At 47.7% G+C, this 15,983-nt stretch overlaps 1 long non-coding RNA gene across 3 annotated transcripts in view; it reads right to left on the bottom strand.

Annotated features, from left to right (window-relative positions):
- The window catches only part of LOC115348293, a 143,537-nt gene that overhangs the window by 12,598 nt on the left and 114,956 nt on the right, over positions 1–15,983 (bottom strand). The window lies entirely within an intron of this gene.

Raw genomic sequence — 15,983 nt, 5'->3', positions numbered from 1 at the left:
TCTGCCAGACCCCCAATAACTCCCCCATTGCACAGAGCAGGCTTTTAGCTCTGCCCCATCCAGGCTGCTCAGGGATTGCAATAACTCATCTCTCTGTCAACAGGGAATGTTTTTAAATCTCTTCCTCCCTGTAGGAAAGCAGAAGTCTCCTCTGTTCTTTCCAGGCAGATTCCTTTTTTATTATTGTTATTTTCTTTTAGATGAGGAGTTTAAACCCCAAATCCTCCTGTCTCCTTTTGAGGTGGGGGAATGACAGTTGAGCAGCAAGCCCCAGGAAGAGTTGGAATTGCTTGTTGCAGGCAGTGAGAAAGAAGAGCTGAAAGTTTGTGCGTCCAAACTTTTGATGCAGATCATAAAGCGAGGCTTGTCTTTTCTTTCCTTTCCGCCCCCAAAGTTACATAAAAATAAAACCAGGCTCCTTCGTTCTCTTGGCAGCCAGCAGCACGTCCTGCGGAGCAACCTTGTGTCCCGAGACTCTTCCACCAAGCTGGGAAAAGAGAGGAGAAGTGCAGACCGTTCCCTGGCTGGCTCCCACTAAGCCTTATTTCACTCTGTGTACTTCCCAGCAGGACATTGATGTGGACAGGCATCCGGAAAGCCTGCAAGAGTTTCATCAATGCTTTGTTTTGTTCTATACTTTCCACGCTCGGGGTATTATTAACATGCTGGTTCGGTTGTGCAACGGCACAGCGAACGGCGTTGGGCTGCTTTGAAGAGGGAGGAGATGGGCCACCGTGGGCCAGTCGCTGCCACTAAAGACCCGCTGAAATCCCTGTGGTTCCTGTGATCGCTGAAGGCCCATGTTGGATATATTACGGTAAGTCAGCAGAAAGCAAATAAACAGGCAGACAGGATAAACAGGCTCTACAGCCTGGTGTTCCCTGAGAAAAAAAATATGATTTTTTTCCTCTAATGGCCATCACTTTGTCAGCAAGTCTGCGTGCACAAGGGCATCTTTTGTCTCGCAGGCTTGCCGACCCAATCCACTGATAAACAAAGTGCTTGCTGAGCCGCAGGTCCTGCGGAGAGCCGCCTTTACTCCAGATGAAAAGCCTAAGCCTTAGTCACAGAGATCGGCCACACTGCCTACCGGGCAGTTTTATCCCTCGCTGCAACCCAGCTGCTAAAGCCCAGCCACCATCGGACCCCTACAACCTGCGCGGCAGGGAGCCCGCACCGCCGACGTCCCGAGGTGACTAAGCTCACACGCCACAAAACAAGATGCAAGCCCTGTGCCCGTACTTTGCTCAGCACAAAGGAGATCTGGCCACCTATTCTTGATGCGCAGACAACGTGCCGGAGAGATGTCCCGAAACCCCTGGGATAAAAAGCACACGGGTAGAGGAGGTCTTACTCAGGGGGGATGGCTTCTTTCCCCTTTAAGACCTGTCTGTGGAGTAATTAAAGCTCCTGTTTCTAAGCCGCTTGGTATTTTAATTGATTTTCTGCACTGCCTGCCCACAGTCTAGTCATTCAAATCCAACATTTATCTTGCAAGCCCCAAATGAGCGGCGAGGGAAAGCAACCTGCCCTGCACTTTCCCGCGAGTCTATCGCGGTCAGGACTGGTTCGCACTGGGAATGCTGTTGCTTGGGCCACCTGGATGCCAAACCGATGCCCTACCGATGCCCTGATCTCCACTGCCTACCAGCTCGGGGTGAGAAGAGCTTCCCACCATGATCTTGTACCTATCTTTTCTCCCGGGAGCTTTTTCTGGGCTTTTCAGTTTTCACAGGAAAAGAGGAGATTATCAATTCCACATGGTCAGATTCTTGTCAAGAGAAAATTGGGAGCATGGAAACAGGGACTGATGTTTTCAAATTAACTCCCATTTTCCCCCTTCTGGTTTCAGATGCTGTCAGTACCCAAAGAATAAAATTCAGCAATGCAAACACCACCACAGCAAAAGGCATTTCTCCAGCAAAGTGAGCCGAAGAGCTTGTTCTGTACGAGATGTTGTTTTGAAATGGATCCTCTCTCAGCAGGTGGCTACTCACACTGAAGTTTTATTAAAGGAGTAAAGGTCCTTCTTCTTCATACTCTTCCAAGATCAGATTTGCTTTCCAGTGATGTACTTTCATACTTTCTCCATCTCTCCCTTCCTTCTTCTTTATTCCTTGGGGACCCCTCAGCTGTTAGGATGCATGTCAACACCAGTCACTGTGGCCAGTTGTTTTTGAAACAACAACATCACTGGTTCATTTAATTTAGCGTTTGAAACTCGCACTGCTCCCGGCAGGAGGCTTGATCAAAATGATGAACGACTACGTGCTGCCTCTCTCGCCTGCTGTGCGTGGAGAGCTGCGGCAGCACGAGCACGCCTCAATCCTGCAAACCCTTCTGTGGATGCTGCAAGAAGCACGGGACTGCAGGCAGGACCACCAGCTTCTCAGCACCGTCTACGTCCACTTATACATCCCAATGGGTAACCTGCAAAATGCCCTGTCTTCAGAACAAACCGAACGAAAACCCTGGTTGAGTGTTGGGGTATCGGCAGGAAGTGAGGGAGGCTGGGAATACAGCTTGCACTGAAATTCAGGAGGACTGGAGAAGCTTTTTGCTAAAATCCAAAGTCCATCCCAAACTATTATTGGCAAAGTAAAAATCTAGGACCTACTGGGTAGGTTTGGTTGGTTGTTTTTTTTGTTTTTTTTTTCTCCTTCTTTTAGCAGGAACCCAGAGCTGATGACAAGTGTATATAATAAGCCAAGCTTTAGAGTGGAAAAATCAAGCTCTTACAACTTGGTAAAAATTACTGCCAGTGGGATAAGATTCCTAAATCTGCAGAGTGACTGCAGGAGGTCACTTCTACAAATCCAGAGATAAATGCTTTCCCCAGCAAATGAAAAAAAAAACAACACATTGCCCTTCCAAAATGTTTTTCTGGCCTTGAACTTGCTAATGCTTGTAGCCTGTATCTGGGAGAAGCCTGCACACATAGCCTCTAGCCGAGTCCTCCAGGATGCATGGAGGAAACCCAGCTGGGAAAACCCAGCTCCCAAGGTGCTAGGTTGAAAGTCACTTAAAGTTGGGAGCTTCCTTGCTTGAGATGTGCTGGAGAGATGCATTCCTCTGTGCTATAGACAGCCTGAGCCTCCAGCCTCCTCTAGGAATTTGAAAATAAACCATGCATATAATAGGCGTGCATTTAGCATGAAAGGAAGATGCTTCACAGAGGACAAATATTAAACTGTAAAATACATCAAGAGACATTTCCCGGGAAAACTGAGTTTAACCTGGCTCTCAGCTGAGCAGGAAGCTCTCCAGAAACTCCCAGGAGCTGTTGCTACGTCTGATGGAAGAGAAAATCTATGGGGAGGCTTTACATGAGAAATCTGGCTGGACTTCCTAGAGATGCTAGCAAAAAGGGTCAGTGGAGGACCCTTCTCTGCTGTCAGCTTGCAGACATAGCTCTCTGTGTGGCCCTGTAAAACCATTGGCTTTACAGTGAAAAAACAGGGTATGGTCAAGCAAGAACAACTTTGTGAGCCAACACATCATAGGGATTTACATATCTTGGTGGTGATACTGTCACGATATGCACACGCCATAGGAACATCAGTGCGGCTGCTCGATGCCGTACCCAAGGAATATCCAACCCACCTCCTCCCCAAGCTGTGCTCATCAGCAGAAATCTTGGGAAAGAAAACAAAAATACAGCAAGAAAAGAGCATTATTCCCTTAAACCCACCCTCCCGGGCAGTCTGCTCTTTCCATACTCTGAGCTAAAGGCTATATTTCAGTTTCTGTGTTCAATATCCCATGATGGACCCTTTCTTTGAATTGTCTTATCACTGTTGGAGCCCACTAACAATTCAGATTTCTAGAAGATGCCGCACAAAGTTGTTTGACAATTCAACCCTACTAACTGCATGGCAGAACTTGCTTTAGTTTCTAAAATACACGAGTGGTAAACCCAGGTGAGGAGCAGTAACTGGTGAATCCACATAGGAAGTCCTTCCTGGGCAAGAAGGAGGCCTTCGCTAAACTGATTTCACTTAGTCACATGAAGTGGGAGTACCAGTTCCCATCTGGATGTACCACTGTTGTTACACACTACTTTGCACCTTGGGTGGGCAACAGCAAGTTTAAAAGTATTGATGGACTAGCTGTGTAATCACACTAGGAAAGTTTTAGGGTCATCATTGCCCAGCAGCTTGCTCTTTTTGTCCCATTTCCATCCCATTTATCCTTTTCGACATCCCCATCTTTTCCAGGAAAGAAGCCTAACTTTCCACTAACACAAAGCATTTGTCTCTTCAGCAAGTGGGAATTTGGGAAGAGAGCACCAAAAAAATTGAAAGTTTATTCTTCCAGTGAATGTGGGACTCCAGCAAACCTTTTTTTTTTTTTTTCCCTCCCCCCCTTTTCCAAAACAGGAGACCACCTCAGGACCTCCTATGCTCTTATCTCTCTGTATGCTCATAGAGAGTCTCAACAACTGGAAGAAGCCGAGATACTTATTTGGCTTCTAGAGCACCATGCTCTTGCTTATCTCCTTTCTACTTCTGTTCTTTACACTTTCAGGCAACCTGGTAAGGAAAGCTGCATTTCCCTGCTGTAACAACGAGAACAGAAATTTGAGGCTCTTAAGCCACTTATCTGGAGCAAACTGCTACAACTCCGTTGTTTTGACTGATCCTGGGCATTTTTCAGCAAGGCAGATCTGAGCCGTTGTAGTCTGGGCATCTGTTAGAGCATCGTAATTTGGTCTGCCTCAATTTTGGAGACCTGCAGGGTCTCCTCTGAAAACCTGCAAAGAAATTTAACCCTTGCCATTAACCACATTGGAAAACAGTGCTGCTAAAACAGAAGCATTCATCCTGAATGGACTGACCCCTCTCCATTCCTTTTATAACATAGTTAACCGATACAACCAAAAGGATTCTCCCTAGCTGTGCAGAAGAGAAAACTCAGCCCCAGCACCATTATTGCAGGCAGCCTGCCTGCCTTCATGCTCTGCCCTCCCACCAACTAGCAAACACGATACCCAAGTACCTACCCGAGATGCTTTAAATGAACCACGACTGCTTGCTTTCTGAGCTGACTGAGGAAAGACATTGCTGCACCAGTTACGCTCCAGAAAGGCTTATCTTTACAGTCATAAAAGATAGAAAGCCATTTTTTTCTTTCTATGCAAGGTGAGATGCTATAGAATAAGCCATGCAGCTCACATAAATACATCAAGCAAAGTGGCTCCAACCAATGGGCTGGGTGTTTGTCACCTCAGGTGTAGGGCTTTTAGCTGAATCCATCCCTAGGTGATTAAAAGGTCACTAGAGGCAGCTGGAGTCTTTCTTTATGTATTATAAAGGCTGGTATAAAAACATTAGTAATAAATTCCTGACAGGCGCTCATATGTATGGAGATTCAGATAGCAGCAGCTGTGAGTTATGGCCCTATAATTCCTTCAAGGGGTCCCAGGGACATCCCGAGCCATTACCTAACGCCTGAAAAGCCCTTCATCAGCTTGGTGCAAGCGCAGCCCAACCTCCCAGCAAGCTGGGCTTACAAGGGACGGGATCTAGCTACCCGGCTCGGGGGAAGGGGAGGGGAAGGGGATTTCTTCCCTCCCCCCAGCCTGCCTTCCTCTTCTGCTATATTCCCTTCAACTTCTAGTTTAATAAAGTAACCTGACTTGGAAGACACTGGCATTTATTTTCCCTCCTGGGCGAACGGTGACCCGGCAAAGCATCCTGGACCATGCGAGGTTGGTCATATGGGCCAAACCAGTGGAAAAGCCACCGCTGGGTTCAGTGGAGATCTGTGCTGGAATAAGCAGCCGGCCGTGAGAGAAAACAAGAGAGAGAAGCCAGGTTTCTCGTGGCTTGCAGTGGGAAGGAAACCCAAGATGCTCGGGGACAGCTTGGCAGGGAGCTGGATTTAGAAAGGGGACAGAGGGAAATTTCACACCGACAATGCTCTCCAGGGCTTTGCAAATGCCACGCTGGCCTTTTCAGCCTACAAAGGGAAAGGAGCTTTCGCACCTAGGAGGCTTATTTCAAAAGCTGTCTAACGGCACTTTCACAATTAGGAGGCCGGTCTGAAAGGGAACGACTTCTCCATCTTCTCCAGCTGAGATTTCTTCCTCACACAATGCTTCCGTCAGTCAAGAAGAGGGTTATTTTCCAACGCCAGCGAGCATCAAAGATGAAGCTGAAAAATAAAATGAGCCGAAGAAGCCCCGTGCTTCCCCCCACACCCCTTCTTTTAATAAAGCTACTGAATATCATGTTCTCAGCGTAGATTAACCTAAGCTTTGCTCCCAATTATTATTTCACTCTCCTAAGTACAGAAGCAGAAAGGGGCTTGACAAATGAACCCAGCTCTGCTGTTAAGCCGCACTTCCACTTCTGTAAGTTTGTCTGAAGCCTTATTTCTCAGAGAAATCCTCCTTCACACAAATCACTGGCTGTGTATCCCCAGGCCTTTTTACAGCACTCAGGACTCCAGGCCAGGGATTTTTCAACCTTTTGATTTGTGGAGCTTTACGGATTTTCCAGTGGGGCTGTGAACCCCGCGGGGTGAATTCAGACCTGTTGGCAACGGGCTCGCTTTGCTCAGTCCCCCTCCCCAGACCCCTAGAAACAGTCCACAGCTCCCACAGGGGCATGCAAGCCACACGTGGGAAAAACCTATGCTAGAAATACTGCCTTCTCTTCTCCATTGCAGTGGAAAAGCAATGCTGTTGCTGAAGACGAGGTTATTTGGGAACCTGCTTGTTACCACTCAGTCCTGAACACGGTGACGAAATGAAAATAGAAAATTAAAGGAGGAAAAGATTGCACTCCGAACGGCTCCGATGCCTCCAAAGCCCAGCAGGAACAGCCCAGCCCAGCCATGAAGAAAGCTCTTGAGCTTTTCAGACCCGGAGCCATCCCTCTGCAGAGAAGCGGCAGAGGAAAAATCAAGCCCATCGCTTCCTCCTCGCCCTTCCGCCGGCGTAAATCGAGGCGGGTGGGTGCTTCTCGAGCGGCTGCGCCTGTGCCGAGGCGGTGATTAGACTCACGCTGGAGTGGCGGGAGGGTGGCGAGTTAAGGGATGGAGGGATCCCACGCTCTTCCCCGCCGGCGATGGCAGGGTGGGAGGCTCGGCAGCGTGCCGGGCTAATCAGATCTACCAGCTAGTCAGGCTCCTCTTGACTCTCCGAAGGCAGCCTATATTCCCCCTGGAGCTCAGCTTTGATTTTCGAGCCTGCGGTGCTGTAGGAACAAGTCTCAGCTGGTTTCGCAGCCCGGCCTGAGGTTTAGGTCAGAAGTGGCTGTTCAGATCCATGAGGCTGACCCCCTGCCTGGCGTATTTGCTGCGCAGGCTGGGATCTGCACTTGAAATGTCCCTGATCTCCTCCTTCCATTTGCAGTCACCATACGGGGCAAGACAGGGGGTTGATTGCATCTGCTCAGAGCAGATGTAGGGCTCCAGCGCTGCAGAAACACTCCTTGGAAAACCAAAGAACAGGGCAAATAGAAGTACAACATCATGGCAAACTAGCCCCATCATCCTGAAAGGCTGATACACGAGTGCATTTGCAGATGTACATCTTTGGCAGGTGAAGGTTAACGCTGAGCCAGGTATCTCCTCCGTTCAGGTGAGGAGGGGGACGCGGAGGGGGGTCAGTTGCAGGAGTATCAGTTGTTTCCCTTACCTAGAAGAGAGGCTTTAATAGCAAAAATCATGGCAGCAGCTGGATGCTTTCAGTTGGAAAAAAGACAAGTTGAACATTTCCTAACTTCCTCCTATGGAAAAAAAAATTGTCCACTTTCTCTCTTCTCCAGCCACACTCTTTTTTGAATTCCGTGTGACCTAGGGTGTCCTTTATGGAGGCACTGAGGAGTGTGAAGATGGCTGTGTACCTAAGAAAAACAGATAGCGACTCTTGGACACCTTATCGCTCCCTATGCCAGGAATATTTTACTTCTTTCTAAGGGGTGTTTTGCAAATTGCATGGTTCACGTCCATTTAAGCACGGGCAGAAAGCAGACAACAGCTGAGCTGAGCTGCATCCACGGGAGCCATGAAGAAGCAATACCTGTCTGTTCTCAGCGGAGAGAGCATTATTGAACACCGCCAGTGTTGTGAAGCTATCACAGAAATACGGCACTAGGACAGCAGTACAGGCATGTTCTGATCCCTCTTCGGAGATATCCTGTCTATAGGGGCAAGTTTGCAACTCATCTGCGGGTGGTAGATAAGGTATTCGTCTTGCAAGTGATTAGCTGCTCCAAAGTGAGAACAGCGGGGTAAGTTGAAGATCAGAAGCTGGTTTAAAACATTTTTCAACCCCAGCCCTGGCAGGGAGCAACTCTTAAATCTCTAGTGATTTGCCAAAAGGCTTATTTCTTACCTCTAGTAAGATGAGCGAGTATGTAAACAAGCGACATGAGCACTTGATGGTGCAGGGACTCCTCTCACGGTGGAAGGATTTCTTCTTCTGAACAGCATGGGCAGCCAAGAAGATAGGCTATGTCTTGCCCTGCTGCTACTTGGCTATTATATGAGACACCACCACGTTTGCAAAAGTAGCATTCCTTACAGACCTCATCAAAAGTGGTGTATGTTTAAAGCTGAAAAAATCCTCATAATAAATAGGCAGAACTTGCAGCCCTGAGCAGCCTACCTGAATAAATCGGTGTTATTTGAGAGCTGCCTAAGAATATACTTCAGGAAAGTAAAAAGATGGCACTGTTTATCAAAACAGGACTCTATTCATAATGCATCCTAAAGGATCCCCATGTCCTTCAACCAGGCCCAAACAAAACATGGCATCAGAAGCTTGGTCCGACTCCTATTAAAGCATTTTTTTTCCCACTGACTTCCGCAGAGCTTGGATCAGACACAAAAAGGGAGTGAGGTGTCAATATAGTACCCATTCTTCAGACCACAGGACCTCATTAGCAGAGGAGTGTGAGTAATAGGTCTCCCGGTTCACCGGTCCAACTGAACCCCCCACCCCAAACCAATGGTTTGGAGGGCAACAAATTCATTTCAAGTTGAATGGAAATGCTTCATTTTACCCCAAAAGCATAGCTCAATCTCTGGTTTCCGTTGATTTTTTTTTTTTAAACCCTAAACAATTTTTTTTAACTGAAGAAATGAAAACACAAGTTACTTTCTTCACTGGCACCCTATTTCCAAACTCAGACCCAAAGCCTGGAAAAAACCCCACCCAACCTGCTTTCTTGACCGCCATAGCTGGCGAGCGTGCTTGGAAGCCAAGATGTTGTGCACTGCAGCTCCACAGCCCCACTGTCATGAGCCCAAAAACGACCTCAGCAGCCTGCAGGAGGAATGAAAAAGTGGAAGCAGGGCTGGGGTTTGCATGCCAGGATGTGGCCACCGTCCTTGGTCCACAGACGGTGGAGCTGACGGTGAGTCAGCACTGAGATATTGCTGCTTTCCAGCAAAGCCTTTTAAGGCAACTTGGGATGTGTCCATGAGCTGCTTTATAGGTGGCTCAGGTATTTACTCAGGAAGGGGCAAGGTGGTTCCCATTTCGGCTGTGCCAAGCTCTTCCATGCCCTGTTAGCAGCAATGGTCACCCACCTGACTACACGTTTGGCAGAAGAGGAATAATCTGCCCCCCCATAGCGCGCTGGTTTTATGAACTGCAACAGATGTTTCAGACCACACATTGCCCTGCTCTGTCACTGCCAGAATGAAGTGAGGAACATCATGATGGGTGGCTGACGGCATTGTATGAATTTTGTCTGGCCAATCGGCACAGTCAAAGCTGGAGCCCAGCCAGGACAAGTGGCTAATACCTTCTCCTCCAGCTCCAGCCAAATATCCCAGGAGATCATTAGAGACTGCACGTGACCAGCAGCAATAATTAATCACAAAAAGTTGTTATTTCTCAAAGCCAACTCACGTTATGCATCTGTCATGGATTTGACAGCAGTCAGTAACAATGCTGGCAATTAAAATTAGGTAAGACCCTCCAATTAACAAGATAACGTTCGCTGATCATCATGTATTTGTATCAAGTCCTACCAGGGGTTTTTTTTTTCCTGAGCTGATATTTTTCACATACCAGGAGGAACAGTCAGATCATCAGCTGTAGTAAAGTAAAGACTACTTTAAGTATCTGAACTGGGCTCCAGCTACCCAGCTTCTTGGAGCCCTTCAGAGGGGACAGGTATTTGGGGAATGGAGGTGTCACTAGTGCCTCATACCCTCTCCAGCCAGCAGTGCCAGGGGCTTCACGGGCCATGCCCACGAGTCTCATCATGGCCCAACTCAGTAACCGTCCATGGATTTCAACATGTAAATATAGTAAGAGGATTGCAGAGGAGAGATTTGTCTTGACTGGGAGATTAGTTTTAGATCAAATTTGGCTAATGTGGGAAATGCTGCTGGCTAGGACGTGACCACTTCAATTAACTCAGGAGTGCTTTTCTGCATCTCTACTCCCAGGCCAGGCGTAGCTGGCAAAGAGAAGCTGGAGAGATGCTGAAGCTCTGAAGGGAATGGCAGCATGAGCGGCCTTTGCTTGCAGAAAGGTGTTTTAGCATTGAGCCAGCAGAACTCAATTGAGCATTTCTGTCCGGTGCCTGAGCATTTCCCATACATCGTGTTCCCACGCCTCCTCTCTGAACTCCAGCGCCCTGGTCCTCCTTGCTGACTGAGCTGCAAACATCTCCAGGGAGCTGGCTGCACATGGTGCTGCCAACCGTGGCACAAGGGCACTGGGACAGGAGAGAAGAGATTGCACAGGTCAGAGCAGAAATCCACTGCCAGCACTCTTTGCAGTCTTTTCAGCATCCTCCATCAGTCTGGGCCAGGATATTCAGCGAGCAATGTGTGGCTCACCATCACAAATACTTTATTTTTCTCCGGAAATTAAAAATAAATACATGTCAATAGGACATCTGCTCCTATGGGAAGCAGAAAGGCACAGGAATAAGCCGTTGGCATCAGACCGCTCTTGGAGAGAAGAAACCAGAGTCAGAATTACTTCATGCATTAACTGTTAGCACAAGGTCGCTTTGATGCCTGGCGTGCCGGGAGATGCAAGACTCTCACTCAGGCAGCTCTGATATTCCATCAAGCCTTTAATCACCTGCCTGTGTCTCCTTGCAGGGAAACGGGCAGTAGCCGCCACTTTGTATTTTGAGGATGCAATGGAAGGGGCACTCGCAGGCCTGGCTTCCAGCTAGGAATTGCCTTCAGTATCGCACCTCCAAACACTTTTGGGGAGTTAACGCAGCCCTCTTCCTTCAACACCTTGTCATGAGACGCAAGCCAAAGCAGTTTCTTTGCCACTTTATAGCCTGACTCCCAACAGCTCCTGCTCACCCAAGGTTTACTTCCATCATCTGCCTCCTCTAGATGCCCAACACCTCAGCATCAAATGCCTCTTCGGCCTTGGAGGGATTCCCTGCTGAAGGCTCCCTAGGTCAGGCAAATCCAAAGACCTTTTTGTGGGACGATGGCAGGGTCTCCAAGGTGAGCTGATGGAGTGGGTTTGTGCTGAGATCTAAAAGGCTTTCTGGCCAGGATGACCCCCAGGATCCTCATCCTCAGCCTGGGCCCAGCCCGCTCCTCCATTCGGCTAGGCGAATGCTCCCATGGTAGAGTGGGAGGCTCTTGGGCCACCAGTGAAAGCCCAAACCCTTTATTTCAAAGTCTGAGGGATTTAAGAGGAATGAAGCTAGGGCAGGGACCGGCTTTTTGTTCAACACGTGCTGACTATGCCCTGAAGTATGGGACTTTTAGACTTGATTGTGAGTATTATAATAGTGCCTTTGTGCCATTTGAAACCGAATCAAAGAAAACATTCATAAATAGCCCATGTTAAAGATGGATCCATTTATTTTTTTCCATCAAATTTCCATTCTTTCCCTTTGCCGCATTTGCTAATTATCCAGTATGCATTTGCTTAAAGAAAGCATTTTTCTAGCCTTCACAATCCATCTTCCCATCCTAATGGATCTTGTGGTAAAGTCATTATGGAGACTTTATGAAATCACAGTTATTTCCATGACAACAGTGATGTAATAAAGGTGGGATTATGACATTACTGCAAGATCAAGCTGAAGGACAGGATGGATTTGTTTACCCCAGATAGGGCAAGGAAGAGACTTCATTCATTCAACATTTCTAAAAGTGCCTTAAGGTCTGCTAATGGAAGGGACATTTTATATCTGATTTTTTCTTTTATTTTTTTACCTTTTTTTTTTTTTTTTTTTTACTTATTCCTTTTTTTACAGTTATTTATTAGGGCTTTTTTTCAAGCTCACATAGTTTAATAAGTTTCAGAGGAGGATCCCTGCTGAGGATATATTTATCCATCTCTGTGAAAGGAAAGACCATCCCTGCAAGTCTCCCAGCTCTTGCATTTCCTGAAAGATGGCAATGCCCACTGGGGAAGGGTTTTCCACCAGTGTTTAAAGGACCGGCAGGACAGACTTTCCCCTTTCAAGGATGGCTGATCTAAGCTGCTTCCTCTTCAAACATTTTAATAAAGAAATCACCTGCCACTGGAGCACAGCATGAATTGGCTACCCATGAAATTAGGTTTGAAAATGGCATTAAACCCCTTTTCTCTCCTTAATGGAAATATAACCAGCCTGGGTCTGGCCAGCAAGTTCCAAGCCAAAAAACATTTGTCTCTCAAACCTAGACACACTAGTAAAGTCACTCTAGAAGTGATTTTTAGCTCACTTGCTCTCCAGCAATCACAGAATAAACTTAGGTGGAAATGACACAGCAATTCCTAGAGGATCAGAGCATGGAATGCCACAAGACAGCTTTGAAGATAGCTGGGGTTTCTGGTTTGTTTTTCACAAGAAGAAAAGATGAATATTTCATACGGTACATGGTTCAAAAGTTGATTAATGTTTCAGTGTGTGGAAAACCAAGCTCAAGAGACAAGTTTCATGATGTAAAATTCTTTGAGCTGGCAGTAGGACTCATACGGCCAACTCCTCTGAGGGTGTATTTCATTTAACCCCCTTCAAAATTGCTCCTGCCTGGTGGCTTGGTGCTTCGTGAGTGTGCTAGTTCAACGCTTGACCTACAAGTGTGGGGCACTCGTGTTCTCCAATGGGGCTGTGTGATGAGGTAGCAGAACTTGAACACGATGACTGCTCAGATGGGTTTTGGTGTCCCCATCTACCCAGCTCCCTCACCTCTGCAGCACATTGATCTAGCTAGGCAGAGACCTGCCCGTGGTCTGATGGTCCACAATGGTCCTCCTACCCTAGTCCACCTGCTTGGCCAATGGGATGATATTACCAGGCCTTCTTCTGCTGCTGGTCAATCTGGGGGATCTTCTCTGCTTCTTTACAAGCTGTTGAGGAGCTACGGCCCCAGTACCTTTGCTCTGCACTGGCTGGTATGGTAAATATGCAGAGGAGTGCTGAGAAGCCCCCTACTCTGAAAGATCATTCGCTTCAAGTTCAGCCTGACTGATCTCAGCAGCTGTTTCGGCTTGTCCTGCCCCAATTCCCACTCCTCTAAGCCTCCCTAATATCTCTTCATCAATAGAAGGGAAACACCGTAAGGCCACACAGACGTGCTAATGAAATGTGAATTATTAACTGCAGCATGCTAAGGGAGATATGGGGGGGGGGCAGGGGGGACTGTCATTTTGCCATTAATATGTAAAGTGGGTGACTATCCCTCCTTTCGCTGGAGGGGAAGAGCAGATTCAAGCCTGCGTCCCGTTCCAGGGCCGGGATGGGTAATGAGATAACCCGATTGCCATGTCTCTCGCCCTCTTTCTTTCTTTCTTCTGTGATAAAAGGACAGAGGGGAATGCAGACAATTAAAAGGAGGATTCCAATCGGCCCCGGAGAGATTCAATGAATAATAATGGACCTCCAGCTGCTAATGTGCTTAAGGACTCCCAAGTCTCAAGTGTCTAACCAGCTTAAGGGTTCGTACCACAGACTTCATTTCTATCCGTAAATGGGAAAGGCAGGAGGAAGGGGGGGATTTCTGCCTCTGACTACAGATGGGATCGTCTCTTGGTCGCTTGCTGAGCCCTTCGCAAGGATGATGCGACAGCGGCAAAAGAGTAAAGTCAACTTAACACCTCTCAAAGCCAGCATTAGGTATGGGGTGAGGAAGTTCCCTGCTTAACCAACTTCTGTATGTCGCTTACAGCTGATAACACTTGTAGCGACCTCGAAATACCTCAAAAGAGGGTCCAACATGCTGCTAGAATAGAAACAGCACCTTGTCTCTGAAGTTTTGTTTTCTCACATTAAAAACTTCTGCACAGCAAGACAGTAAACGTGTGACCCATTCTTCCTCTGTACAGCTCTCGGTGAGGGAAAAGTCCCTACCATGGCATGACCCACACCGACTGCTCACCTCCTGCATCCTCCTTGCAGAAGGGGCAGTAGCTGTACAACACATAGGACACCCAAAGCCACATATAAAATGTACACTTGAAGATTCATTGTCACTTTTTTCTGGTATTTCCCTTGGTTTTGGCTTTCTCTCCCGTTGATGCTTCTCTCTCTCTTCCACAATCCATCCACTTTCCCCCTGCAGTCTCCCTCCTCGGGCCCCCCGACCAAGACAGCCTCTCTCCTTGACTCTCTCAGGCTTCTACCACGCTCATGAATTTCCATGGAAGATCAAGGAAATTACCTGAAGAGGGGGAAAAGCAAAGAAGAAAAGCAGAAAGAATTGGCCCAGCCTTGAGTTCTCCGTGAAGTTATGCTCCTCCTCTCCCCATGTGAAGGTTATAAGGTAACTATCACGGATCCAGAGAATAACAATTTCAGAGGCTGGCAACCAGATGATCAAAGGAATGAGGAACGTTAGCTAGGTAAGGGCTCCTCAGCCTTGGAAAGGGATACGACAGAGATCTGAGAATCACAACAAAAGCTGTTTCCACCTCTCCTGGAGCAAGGACCAGGCGCATCAGAGAAAACTCACAAGTTCAGAACAAACAAAATGAGCTATTTTTATACCCAGTGTGTCTCTCTGCCATGGGACTCTTCAACAGAGGATCTTTGGCTGCTAAAAGCTCATAAGAGTTCATAAAAAAACTGGATTTTTCTGCTGAGAGCTTGTCTGCAGAGGCTATTATGTACAAACACACCTCTTTTAGGTGAGGAGGTCCCTGATCTGTAAACCACAGGAGGCTGGGGAAGTATTCTGGAGCATTACCACTGCTGTTCACCCTGTACTTACACAGGTTTCCAGGCACCCACTATTGCCTGCATGAGAGACAGAATCTTGTGTTTGGGGGACGCCTGGTCTGACCCGGCATGACTGTTAGCATGTCCTGGTACACACAGCCGGCTGCCTTCACACCTCACTAGTTCCAGGACACGGCTTGAGAGACAACACGTCCCCTCTTCTCCAGCTTTGAGGAAAACCTGCAGGATTTGTAGGCAACGGGGAGATGTCACATGAAGCAGGAAGATGGATTGGAGTTTAACGGGTATAGATGCTGGCAGCGGGGACGGTTGCATAAGCCGGCGCTGGAGACTCGCTGGTCCCTGGCACAGGAGGCAGGTACATCACTCAACACAGAGGAGTTTAAAAAGAGAAGTTGTGTAAGGTCGGCTGCATGTCAGCCTTACACGGCTGAATCATGCAAGTTTAAAGCCTTCAAAGCAGGATAAGATCTCAGCGCAGCCACGTGCACGCTCATTCTTTCAACCTGAGGTTGGGAAAACGACGGGAAAGCACAAGTGAAAGCAGAGCGGAGTAATTAGCTAATTAGGGGAGCTGACTAATCAGCTAATTTACAAAGGTTTTTCATTATTATTCACGGAGAAAGAATTCTGGAGAGCTTTGGCGTGGCGCGAGGTGTAGCCCACCGGGCAGAGGGAATGGGAGTTCTGCCTAAAGCCAAGTGTGTTCAAAACTCATTGGAGTGGGTTAAAACCTCCATGACTTCTCAGGTTGTCTGGTTTTGCGCTGCTGAAGGATGGGACCAGCCCCACTCTTGCTCCTTCAGTGAAGGAGCTGCCCCCGCTGCCTGCCGATTGATCTTCTTCTGGGGAAGGGGCAGGAGA

Source organism: Aquila chrysaetos, chromosome 11 (assembly GCF_900496995.4).
Source record: "Aquila chrysaetos chrysaetos chromosome 11, bAquChr1.4, whole genome shotgun sequence".
Lineage (NCBI taxonomy): Eukaryota > Metazoa > Chordata > Aves > Accipitriformes > Accipitridae > Aquila > Aquila chrysaetos.
This window is presented reverse-complemented; position numbering and strand designations above follow the sequence as displayed.